The 12995-nt window shown below is 44.7% G+C and overlaps 1 protein-coding gene across 4 annotated transcripts in view; it reads left to right on the top strand.

The window, feature by feature from the left end:
- LOC139276367 (putative nuclease HARBI1) overlaps nt 1–12995 on the top strand; it is a 52470-nt gene that overhangs the window by 18939 nt on the left and 20536 nt on the right. For 2 of the 4 annotated variants that reach the window (XR_011595920.1, XM_070894236.1), the window contains one exon: nt 4972–6748. The exons of 1 other annotated variant lie outside the window; for it this stretch is intronic. The gene's annotated coding sequence lies outside the window, so the exon portion shown is untranslated. Of the gene's footprint in view, nt 1–4361; nt 6749–12995 lie in introns of those variants that run through there. One more of the 4 variants, XM_070894234.1, reaches the window with a different exon arrangement.

Raw genomic sequence — 12995 nt, forward strand, 5'->3', positions numbered from 1 at the left:
TCTCAATCTGGTTCAGTAAAATTACTGAGTCGAATACCTCTTGTGCTTTGAACAATGCAGTCTTTATTTTACCGGCCGGCAAGACTTATCAGACAGAGGATATACATTCTCGGTCGAGCGTACACACTCCCTACGGATAAGTGAAGTTACATCGTAAAGCGACAACAGTTATACATTCTCGACAAAAGATAACAAGATAGGGCTAGAGTGACATCCTAGTTCAACCTATCTCTTTTGATCCCTCCTTCCCTTCGTCCACTCATAAGCCGACCCAAGCATGGTCCGATTTTAAACAAAGACCTTCTGTTAAAGTTTCAGGTTAATAACATGATTTAATAAGACCGTGAGGTTTTTCTGCAAGCTGTGGGTTTTGTTTCAATATGTGTTAGTGTTGTAACATTTCGCAGTCTCGAGTCCGAGATGTCATGGCTATTCCTCCATGAATTCTTTGTTAGCTTATACGGTCCCTATACAATTCCCACTTTCTCAACTTCAATGTCTCTATACATTTTAAACATTCACATTCTAAGGCCCTTAATTTAAAGCAAGAAAAGAGAGAGAAAAACTCACCAACCAATCACTTCCCTGCTTTCCTGTGACATCGAATGTAGTCGCCCCGTTCTCCTTTGTCGGTCTCTCTTACCTGCTCGCGCTGCTCCATGCGGGGGCTGGGGGCTCACTGCTGCTTTTTGGTCCACCGCCGGTTGGTGCTCCCTCACAGATCGGGGGTCGGTGCTGAGCCTTTATACCTTGCAGTCAAGACAGCAGATTTTACTGCAGCGGTTCAAGAAGGCGGTTCACCACCACCTTCTTGAGGGCAATTAGGGATGGGCAATAAATGCCAGCCTTGCCAGCGGCGCCCACATTCCCAGGAATGATTAAATAATAAACAAAAACCCGGAGCGCCCAGCGGTGGAGGACACTTGGAGTCGCGGGTTGTTCAGATATTCTCTCTCCCTCTTATTTAGTCCCATTCATTCCGTCCCAAAACTCCACTCAGTGTGGGGCACTGCTCAACACCAATTAGAGGTTTAAATAGGCAGCTCGCAACTGTTTGTGGGTTCGGGCTGACTCACTCCGCTGTTTAAATTGTGATTCGGGCTGAGCTGTGCCAGAGACTACCCTGAAGTAAATGACAATCTGTTCAGAACAACCAACATGTACTGACCTGCAAAACCTGGTCAGTTTATAGAGACTGGTTTCAGTATCCAGGATTTGAGCCTTTATATCTGCTCGGTCACGACAATGGATTTTACTGTTACTCACTCTGACTCCGCAGCGAATGATACAAGCTGGAACTACAGGTCCAAATAAACCTACAGCAACAACCTTTCCAGTGTCAGCTGGCTGCGATATTTCCATTGTTGACGCTCCCTCCACAAATTAACCTGTTCAGCTCTTCTACCCGGCCACATTCACTCCTAGACAGATCAGCATGTTAGTCACAGTCAGTGCAGCTCACTTTCCTTCACTGAAACTGGTTGTGTAGCCTCCTGTTTCAAATTTCTCCAGTTTGTAACCTATTGTGATGTCTGATCTCATTGTGATGCGCAGTGTGAGGGTGAGGCTTTCTCCGTGATGTCACAGTTTGACCTGTCCAGTTAAAGGAGCCTCACATTGATGAAGTGGTTGACGAAGCCTTGGGCTTCATGTAGGTTCCAATCATTTGACCGCTCAAAGCAGTAACAGGTTTCCACATGGTTATGACCCTTAGAACAGGGTGCATGGGCGATGCGCAGTTGTGAATGTATGTGGAAGAATCATGAAAGGGTTAATAAAATGGTTCTAGGAATCAATAAGAAAATAAGAAAAGACAGACTTGGTTTCCCGTGAAAAAGTAGTGGACAAAGTAGCTTGTGTGACCATCACTGATAAACAAGGGTTTATGGCCATGACTTGATAAGGTGCACATTTGCTTCGCGTGATTAAGCCAAGCTATCCTAACACGTAGGAGGTTTTGGTGTCCCTGAGCAATTCTGCTTGTTGCAATTCCGCTCGTAAAAGCATAAAGTGTTCTAAAGATAAACAGGCTGTCAATTCATGAAGCCCTAGTAACACACTGTGATTGATGAAGCAGGCCATACCTCCTTCGGTTTGTAAGAATAAAAGGGATGAGTCTGTGAGGATAGGCAGACCTTTTGTCTGCCTGCCTTGGAATCTGTAGACTCTGTGCTGGCAGTTTGGTAACAGGTCCGAAGCTGCTTCAATAAAGACGTAAAGAGACGTAAAGATTGAAGGTGTCTGACTCGATTATTGTCGAATGCAGCTGGCCACCCAAACTAGGACTTAACATTTGGTGTCAGAAGTGGGATCCCAAAAAACTCTCGATTGGAAGTGGCTGAATCATTGATATCCTGCAGACGGGACGCGGCAGAGGAAATGGGCCCCAAAGTGAGTATATTTAGTTAAATTGCCACTTTGTTTTCCTCCTGTCGTAAGTTCTGGTCGGGATCTTTCACCACTGTTCAATTAATTGTTGGCGGGATCGCCCGTGGTCAGTTGTCAGATTACCCCAGGAAAAGATAGATTTGGAATTGTCCACGATGGTGGTCCGTTAAAGTTACGAAGGAATAGATTTGGAATTGTCCACGATGGTGGTCCGTTAAAGTTGCGAAGGAATAGATTTGGAATTTTCCACCATGGTGGTCCGTTAAAATGACGAAGGAGTAGGTTGATCTGGAAATTGTCTACCACAAGTAGTCCGTCAAACGTTAAAACAGTAAGGAATAGAGAGAAAAGGAATAAAGAGAAAAGGAATAAAGAGAAAAGGAATAAAGAGAAAAGGAATAAAGAGAAAAGGAAGTTGTGGGTGCCCACCACGGCGGTGGATTAAAAGATAACTGATTTTAAATTGTCTCACTTAATGAGTCCATCAAAACGTTGAATAACTGATTTGAAATTGTCTCACTTAATGAGTCCGTCAAAACGTTGAATAAATAGGTTAAGATAAGTTATATCATTAGGTTCAGACATATGGCCATTAGGGGGCTCAAGCGATTTAGAAACAATTAATTTGGAAAAGGGGAATCGGGAAAAAGAGTAAGAAATTGATTGAAATCTGGCGCCAACATTGTCAGAATGAAAAAGATAAGAATATTCTGGCGAGTTGGCAGGAGAATGCTCTCAAGGCAGGAATTAAATTAACCGATGCGGGAATCCCTAAGTCATTGGAAATTTTAAGAAAGGAATGTGCACAGGAAAAGAGAAATAGAACAAACAAGGAATCTTTAACTGAACTACGTAGTTCAATGGCTGGTCTTGACATGCAAGGGGCTGACGAGAACAATGAATGGGACAATTGGAATATGACTCCAGGGGCTCCCCCGCCTCGTCCGACGGCACAATCCGATGTTAATGCCTTGGCTGACGCGGCTGTGGCAGTAAATCTCGAACCAAGTGCTTATGTCTGACCTATTACTTGCTCTTCTGCTCCCTCGACAAATCGCTGTTATTAAATGTTCCACTTATACTGCCGGTTCCTCTCCAATCGACATCGGAAACCGCCGTGCTGACGAGGCGGCTAAGTGTGCTGCAAGGAGTCAGCAGATTGTTGTGCCCCGAATGATGAGGCAGACGTCCAGCTCTAAACCGAACTTGTCGGCCTCTGAAAAGCCAATGCTAACCATTGAAGAAGTACTTCGCCTACAGGAGGACGCTCCTGCTGTACAAAAACAACTTTGGAACGATCTTGATTGTAAATATGATACTGCCTCCGGGTTGTGGATCACACCCGCTGGTCAAACTTGTATGTCCGATGAATTGGCCCTTTGGGTAATTGAATGGTTCATTATGCCACGCATTGTGGAGCAAAAGCCACTAGTGACCTGCTCCTCCAGACATGGTGGCATCCTAGCCTCCAAATGTTTGCGCAGAATATTATTTCTCGTTGTCTTACCTGCCAACGCCATAATCCTGGAAGGGGGGTACCATGTTTATTAGGTAAAACACCCTTGCCAGCCGGACCCTTCGAGACTTTGCAGATGGACTATATAGAATTGCCACGCTGTCAGTGTTATAAATATGTGTTGGTTATTGTTGATGTTTTTAGTAAATGGATTGAAGCTTATCCTACTACTGATAATAGAGCCTGTACTGTTGTTAAGATATTGCTGAAGGAAATTATCCCTCGCTTCGGGGTTCCCGGTCGTCTTAGCTCAGATAACGGACCCCATTTCATTGCAGCTGTAAACAAGGAATTGTGCCAACAGTTAGGGATACATCAACAACTCTATTGTGCCTATCGCCCCCAGGCAGCGGGTCTGGTCGAGCGAACCAACCAGACTCTTAAAACCAAGTTAGCTAAACTGACCTCCCAAACAGGGTCGACTTGGTTAAAATTGTTACCTGTAGCTCTTTTTCAGATTCGCTCCACCCCTGCAGGGACGACGCATCTCACCCCGGCCGAGATCGTGTACGGCAGACCTCTTCGCACCCCTTGGGACCACCATTCTCCAGTTGCCGTTTACTTTCATCACATGACTGAGGAGATGACTACCTATGTGTTAGCCCTAACTAAGGCATTGCGAGCCTCTCATTCACAGGTTCGCGCTGCTTATGATGACCGTCCCTCTTCTCACGGATCATCCCCTATCGAGCCCGGACCCTTCGTCCTTATCAAAAATTGGACGCGACGTCATCTCCAGCACCGATGGGATGGTCCATTTCAGGTCTTACTCACCACCCCCACCGCTGTAAAGGTGGAAGGTAGAGACGCATGGGTGCACATGCATCATTGATTACCGGCGGTAATCAAAAAGGGGAGTGGAGATAGACGTGGACTAATAATTGAAGTGTCATAATACGTTCGTTCCCGTCGTTCCGTAACCGTTTTAGCCGTAATTTTAAGCCATAATTTTAATTAATCTAATTATCATATGATTGTTTGTCCTGCTTTTAGGTATTTAGGCATAACATGAGTCCTTGGTAGCCACGATAGTAACATGACGGTTTGCAAGCCCCTTTGTCTTTCAGGATTGAAAGAATGCACGGAACCCTGCTGCTAGGAGTCATGATCCTGCTGATAACAGTAACAAAAACAGGGGGACGACTACTCAGCTGCCCAACCGACGGCTCACGAGAGCAAATTCTCCACCTCTGTAAGAGAGATATCGTACAATGTGGAACCAGGACACCAGACGATCTCGAATCATGGACCATGACTAAAATAAAATCCCGTATGGGTATACTCTCACAGGTTGATCGACAGGTGACTCGACAGGGCAAAGACCGATGGAATTTGCCATGCCGGTTCAGGGAATGTGAGATGGACTTTGTTTGCCCTGATCAACCTGAAGATGACTTAGTTGATTCAAAGGACCAATCCCTGGAATCAGTAACAAGGCAAAGGAGGAAAAGGAACGTGCAAGGGCAACTGGGGAACGATCATAATATATTCCTGAGGACTCTCAAGATCTTATTCGCGCCAGAGTCGGTTGTATGCTACCCTATTATGTCGGTCACCGAATTGTTTACCCCAACCCCGGTTATGGATCCCAGTCTTTACATACGAGGATACAATGATACCCCGCCCGCCGAAAACATTACCTTCACATATTCCGATGGCTGAGGTACCCCGGCCACCTGCCTAAACACCACAGGGTCTGGGAAGGATGGGTACCCACAGTGTTGGAATGGTACAGGATTCGGGTGCGCAGAAGTGGACGTGACCATTAACCAGACCTGTCTCACAAAGCAGTTCAATTATTCCTGTCTTCATGACCCAAACACGGGCATCACCTCTTGCCAGAGTGTGGATATCTGTGTAGAAGTAAGACAAGGGACCCAAATGACCTGCAGTGCCCTATACCACAGCCAAACTTTTGCTTTACGCCACTACGACCTGTCACGATCGGGCAAGCGAATATCACCTATCCCACATCTAACCGAAGTATTACGAGAGTTGAGGCTCAGAGTGGGTCAATCCGTAAAGCTCTACCACCAACTGCAAACTATAATCAAAGTACTGGAAGAAGATATCGATGAAGACTTACAAAGTCAGAGTTGGTGGAGAAAGGTCTGGGATTGGGGAATAAATGTGAACATCCATCCTTGGATTCGTATAATTTCACACATACTGGTCGGGACAAAATTGATCTTAGCAATAACATGGGGCATAATTTGATCTAAGCAACCGGGACTCCTGAAACCGCGTGACTGGCCAGCACGTTGAGGCACGGAGTACCGGGCCGTGCACAAAATTGAGAGTAAACATTTATGAATGAGAATTTATCATGAAATGATAAAAGGGGGGAATGTGAATGTATGTGGAAGAATCATGAAAGGGTTAATAAAATGGTTCTAGGAATCAATAAGAAAATAAGAAAAGACAGACTTGGTTTCCCGTGAGAAAGTAGTGGACAAAGTAGCTTGTGTGACCATCACTGATAAACAAGGGTTTATGGCCATGACTTGATAAGGTGCACATTTGCTTCGCGTGATTAAGCCAAGCTATCCTAACACGTAGGAGGTTTTGGTGTCCCTGAGCAATTCTGCTTGTTGCAATTCCGCTCGTAAAAGCATAAAGTGTTCTAAAGATAAACAGGCTGTCAATTCATGAAGCCCTAGTAACACACTGTGATTGATGAAGCAGGCCATACCTCCTTCGGTTTGTAAGAATAAAAGGGATGAGTCTGTGAGGATAGGCAGACCTTTTGTCTGCCTGCCCCGGAATCTGTAGACTCTGTGCTGGCAGTTTGGTAACAGGTCCGAAGCTGCTTCAATAAAGACGTAAAGAGACGTAAAGATTGAAGGTGTCTGACTCGATTATTGTTGAATGCAGCTGACCACCCGAACTAGGACTTAACACAGTGATAGGATTGTTTGCCTCATTACAGTGATATTAAGTAGTTGTATATGTTTCCAGCAACATAAGAATATAAGAAATAGGAGCAGGAGTAGGCCATTTGGTCCCTCGAGCCTGCTCTGCCATTTAATAAAATAATGTTTGATTTGATCATGGCCTCAGTTCTACTTCCCTGCCTGCTCCCCATAACCCTTGACTCCCTTATTGTTCAAAAATTTGTCTATCTCCATTCAGTGACCCAGCCTCCACAGCTCTCTGGGGCAGAGAATTCCAAAGATTCACAACCCTCTGCGACAAGAAATTCGTCATTATCTCAGTTATAAATGGGCGACCCCTTATTCTGAAACTGTGCCCCCTAGTTCTAGATCCCCCACAAGGGGAAACATTCTCTCTGCATCTACCTTGTCAAGCCCCCTCAGAATCTTATACATTTCAATAAGATCACCTCTTATTCTTCTAAACTCCAATGAGTCTATGCCCAACCGGGTCAACCTTTCATAGAAACAGAGAAAATAGGTGCAGGAATAGGCCATTCGGCCCTTCGAGCCTGCACCACCATTCAATAAGATCATGGCTGATCATTCACCTCAGTACCTCTTTCCTGCTTTCTCTCCATACCCCTTGAAGCCTTTAGCGGTAAGGGCCATATCTAACTCCCTCTTGAATATATCCAATGAACTGGCAACAACGACTCTGCGGCAGGGAATAACACAGGTTAACAACTCAATGAGTGAAGAAGTTTCTCCTCGGTCCTTAATGGCTTACCCCTTATCCTTAGACTGTGTCCTCTGGTTCTGGACTTCCCCAATATCGGGAACATTCTTCCTGCATCTAACCTGTCCAGTCCCGTCAGAATTTTATATGTTTCTATGAGATCCCCTCTCATCCTTCTAAACTCCAGTGAACACAGGCCCAGTCGATCCAGTCTCTCCTCATATGGCAATTCTGCCATCCCGGGATCAGTCTGGTGAACTTTCGCTGCACTCCCTCAAGAGCAAGAACGTCCTTCCTCAGATTAGGAGACCAAAACTGTACACAATATTCCAGGTGAGACCTCACCAAGGCCCTATCAACTGCAGTAAGACCTCCCTGCTCCTATACTTAAATCCCTAGCTATGAAGGCCAAAATGCCATTTGCCTTCTTCACCGCCTGCTGCACCTGCATGCCAATCTTCAATGACTGATGTACCATGACACCCAGGTCTCATTGCACCTCCCCTTTTCCTAATCCACCATCATTCAGATAATATTCTGCCTTCGTGTTTTTGCCACCAAAGTGGATAACCTCACATTTATCCACATTATACTGCATCTACCATGCATTTGCCTATTCACCTAACCTGTGTGTGTCCAAGTCACCCTGCAACCTCTTAGCATCCTCCTCACAGCTCACACTGCCACCCAGCTTAGTGTCATCTGCAAACTTGGAGATATTACTCTCAATTCCTTCATCTAAATCATTGATGTACATTCTAAATAACACTAGCCCTGCATTACCCCACTAGTCACTACCTGCCATTCGGAAAAGGACCCGTTTATCCCGACTCTCCGCTTCCTGTCCACCAACCAGTTCTCTATCCACGTCAATTCATTACCCCCAATACCATGTACTTTAATTTTGCACACCAATCTCTTGTGTGGGACCTTGTCAAAAGCCTTTTGAAAGTCCAAATACACCACATCCACTGGTTCTCCCTTGTCCACTCTGCTAGTTACATCCTCAAAAAATTCTAGAAGATTTGTCAAGCATGATTTCCCTTTCATAAATCAATGCTGACTTGGACTGATCCTGTCACTGCTTTCCAAATGCGCTGTTATTTCACCTTTAATAATTGATTCCAACATTTTCCCCACGACTGATGTCAGGCTAACCAGTGTATAATTCCCCGTTTTCTCTCGCCCTCCTTTTTTAAAAAGTGGTGTTACATTAGCTACCCTCCAGTCCATAGGAACTGATCCAGAGTCGATAGACTGTTGGAAAATGATCACCAATGCATCCACTATTTCTAGGGCTACTTCCTTAAGTACTCTGGGATGCAGGCTATCTGGCTCTGGGGATTTATCGGCCTTCAATCCCATCAATTTCCCTAACACCATTTCCTGACTAATAAGGATTTCCTTCAGCTCCTCCTTCTCGCTAGACCCTCAGTCCCCTAGTATTTTCGGAAGGTTATTTGTGTCTTCCTTCGTGGAGACAGAACCAAAGTATTTGTTCACTTGGTCTGCCATTTCTTTGTTCTCCATTATAAATTCACCTGATTCTGACTGCAAAGGACCTATGTTTGTCTTCACTAATCTTTTTCTCTTCACATATCTATAGAAGCTTTTGCAGTCAGTTTTTATGTTCCCAGCAAGCTTCCTCTCATACTCTATTTTCCCCCTCCTCATTAAACCCTTTGTCCTCCTCTGCTGAATTCTAAATTTCTCCCAGTCCTCAGATTTACTGCTTTTTCTGATCAATTTATATGCCGCTTCCTTGGATTTAACACTATCCCTAATTTCCCTTCTTAGCCAAGGTTGAGCCACCTTCCCCGTTTTATTTTTACTCTAGACAGGGATGTACAATTGTTGAAGTTCATCCATGTGCTCTTTAAATGTTTGCCATTGCCTACCCACCGTCAACCCTTTAAGTATCATTCGCCATTCTATTCTAGCCAATTCACGTCTCATACCATCGAAGTTACCTTTCCTTAAGTTCAGGACCCTAGTCTCTGAATTAACTATGTCACTCTCCATCGTAATAAAGAATTCTACCATGTTATGGTCACTCTTCCCCAAAGGGCCTTGCACAACAAGATTGCTAATTAGTCCTTTCTCGTTACACATTACGCAGTCTAGGATGGCCAGCCCTCTCGTTGGTTCCTCGACATACTGATCTAGAAAACCTTCACTAATACACTCCAGAAAATCCTCCTCCACCGTACTGCTACCAGTTTGGTTAACCCAATCTATATGTAGATTAAATTCGCCCATGATGACTGCTGTACCTTTATGGCACGCATCCCTAATTTCTTGTTTGTTGCTGTCCCCAAACTCACTACTACTGTTTGGTGGTCTGTACACAACTCCCACTTGCGTTTTCTGCCCTTTGGTATTCCGCAGCTCTACCCAAACAGATTCCACATCATCCAAGCTAATGTCCTTCCTTACTATTGTGTTAATTTCTTCTCTAACCAGCAACGCTACCCCACCTCCTTTTCCTTTCTGTCTATCCTTCCTGAATGTTGAATACCCCTGGATGTTGAGTTCCCAGCCTTGGTCACCCTGGTGCCATGGCTCTGTAATCCCAATTATATCATATTCTTTAATAGCTGCCTGCGCAGTTAATTCGTCCCCCTTATTATGAATACTCCTCGCATTGAGGCACAGAGCCTTCAGACTTGTCTTTTTAACACACTTTGTCCCTTTAGACTTTTGCTGTAATGTGGCCCTTTTTGATTTTTGCCTTGGGTTTCTCTGCCCTCCACTTTTACTTTTCTTCTTTCTATCTTTTGCTTCTGACCCCATTTTACTTCCCTCTGTCTCCCTGCATAGGTTCCCATCCCTCTGCCATATTAGTTTAACCCCTCCCCAACAAAACTAGCAAACACTCCCCCTAGGACATTGGTTCCGGTCCTGCCCAGGTGCAGACCATCCGGTTTGTACTGGTCCCACATCCCCAGAATCGGTTCCAATGTCCCAGGAATTTGAATCCCTCCCTGCTGCACCACTCCTCAAGCCATGTATTCATCTTAGCTATCCTGCAATTCCTACTCTGACTAGCACGTGACACTGGTAGCAATCCTGAGATTACTACCTTTGAGGTCCTGCTTTTTAATTTGACTCCAAGCTCCCTAAATTAAGCTTTTAGGGCGTCATCCCGTTTTTTACTTATATCGTTGGTACCTATATGCACCACAACAGCTGGCTGTTCACCCTCCCCCTCCAAAATGTCCTGCAGCTGATCCCAGCCATCTTGACCTCCAAAATGTCCTGCAGCTGCTCCCAGCCATCTTGCACCAGGGAGGCAACATACCATCCTGGAGTCTCGATTGCGGCCGCAGAAATGCCTATTTATTCCCCTTACAATAGAATCCCCTACCACTATGGCCCTCCCACTCTCTTTCCTGCCCTCCTGTGCAGCAGAGCCACCCATGGTGCCATAAACTTGGCTGCTGCTGTCTTCCCCTGATGAGCCATCTCCCCCAACAGTACCAAAATTATATATCTGTTTTGGAGGCACTGACCGCAGGGGACCCCTGCACTACCTTCCTTCCACTGCTCTGCCTGATGGTCACCCATTCCTTATCTGCCTCAGTAACCTTTGCCTGCGGTGTGACCAACTCACTAAACGTGCTATTCACAACATCCTCAGCATCGTGGATGCTCCAGAGTGAATCCATGCGCAGCTCCAGTGCCGCAATGTGGTCTGTCAGGAGTTGCAGCAGGATACACTTCCTACACATGTAGTCGTCAGGATCACTGAAAGTGTCCCTGACTTCCCACATAGCACAGGAGGAGCAATACACGTGTCTGAGCTCTCCTGCCATGACTTAACTCTTAGATTAACTTAATTTGGCAACACTGTGAAAGGTTATCTACTGATAAGGAAATAAAAAGAAGAAAAAAAGATTAAATACACACCAATCTACCAGCCAATCACTTACCTGCTTGGCTGTGATGTCACCCTATGATTTCTTTCTACTTCTTTGTTTACCTTATGCCCCTCCACCAGCATCGGCTGGCTCCTCCTCGATCTCCCGTTGGCTGCTCTTCGCCAGGAGCACGTGGAAGCCAAGTGCAAACAGCGGAAGGAGCGCACGACAACCCAAGCACCCCACCCACCTATCCCTCCAACCACCGTCTGCCCCAATGGACTCTTCAGTCACCTGAGAACACACTTTTAGTGTGGAAGCAAGTCATCCTCGACTCTGAGGGACTGCCTAAGAAGATTATGAATTTCAAAATGTTCTGCTACTACTTCCTTAATAATGGATTCCAGCATTTTCCCAACAACAGATGTTAGGCTAACTGGTCTATAGTTTCCTACTTTCTGTCTCCCTCTCTTAAATAGGGGCATTACATTTGTGGTTTTCCAATCCGCTGGGACCTCAATAGAATCCAGGGAATTTTGGTAGATTACAACCAATGCATCCACTATCTCTGCAGCCACTTCTTTTAAGACCCGAGGATGCAGGCCATTAGGTCCAGGGGACTTGTCCACCTTTAGTCCCATTAGTTTGCCTCGTACTTTTTCTCTCGTGATATGATTGTTTTTATCTCCCCCCTCCCAATAGCCCCTTGATTATCAATTATTGGGATGTTTTTAGTGTCCTCTACTCTGAAGACTGATTCAAAATATATGTTCAAAGTCTCTGCCATTTCTCTGTTTCCCATTATTAATTCCCCAGTCTCATCTTCTAAGGGTCCAAATTTAGCGACTCTCTTCCATTTTATAAACCTGCAGAAGCTCTTACTGTCTGTTTTTATATTTCTTGCTAGTTTACTCTCAAACTATCTTTTCTCTCTTTATTATATTTTTAGTCATCCTTTGATGGTGTCTAAAAAGTCCCAATCCTCTGGTCTTCCACTAATCTTTGCAACATATGCCATTGTTTTCACTTTGATGCCACCCTTTACTTCCTTAGTTAGCCATGGAAGGTTCATTCTTCCCTTAGACTCTTTCTTTCTCACTGGAATATATCTTTGCTGAGAGTTATGAAATATCTCATTAAATATTTGCCACTGCTCATCGACCATCTTACTCTTTAATATATTTTCCCAGTCCACTTTAGCCAACTCTGCCTTCATACCTTTGTAATTGCCTTTATTTAAGTTCAGGACACTGGTTTGAGACCTAGTTTTCTCACCCTCAAATTGAATTTGAAATTCTACCATGCTATGATCACACTTCCCAAGAGGATCCTTTACTATGAGATCACTAATTAATCCATTCTCATTACATAGTACCAGATCTAAAATAGTCTGGTCCCTGGTTGGTTCCACAACGTATTGTTCCAAGAAACCATCCTGCATACACTCTATGAACTCCTCAAGGCTACCTTTACCAATTCGTTCAATCAATATGAAGATTAAAATTGTCATGTATTCTACTGTCATTGTAATCCATGTATAAACTGACCTAAGTTGTACACTGTGTGAACACTGACCACTAGGTGGTGAACTTGTGGGAGACACTCCTAACCTGGACTTT

The sequence above is a fragment of the Pristiophorus japonicus genome, chromosome 11 (genome assembly GCF_044704955.1).
Source record: "Pristiophorus japonicus isolate sPriJap1 chromosome 11, sPriJap1.hap1, whole genome shotgun sequence".
Classification (NCBI taxonomy): Eukaryota; Metazoa; Chordata; class Chondrichthyes; family Pristiophoridae; genus Pristiophorus; species Pristiophorus japonicus.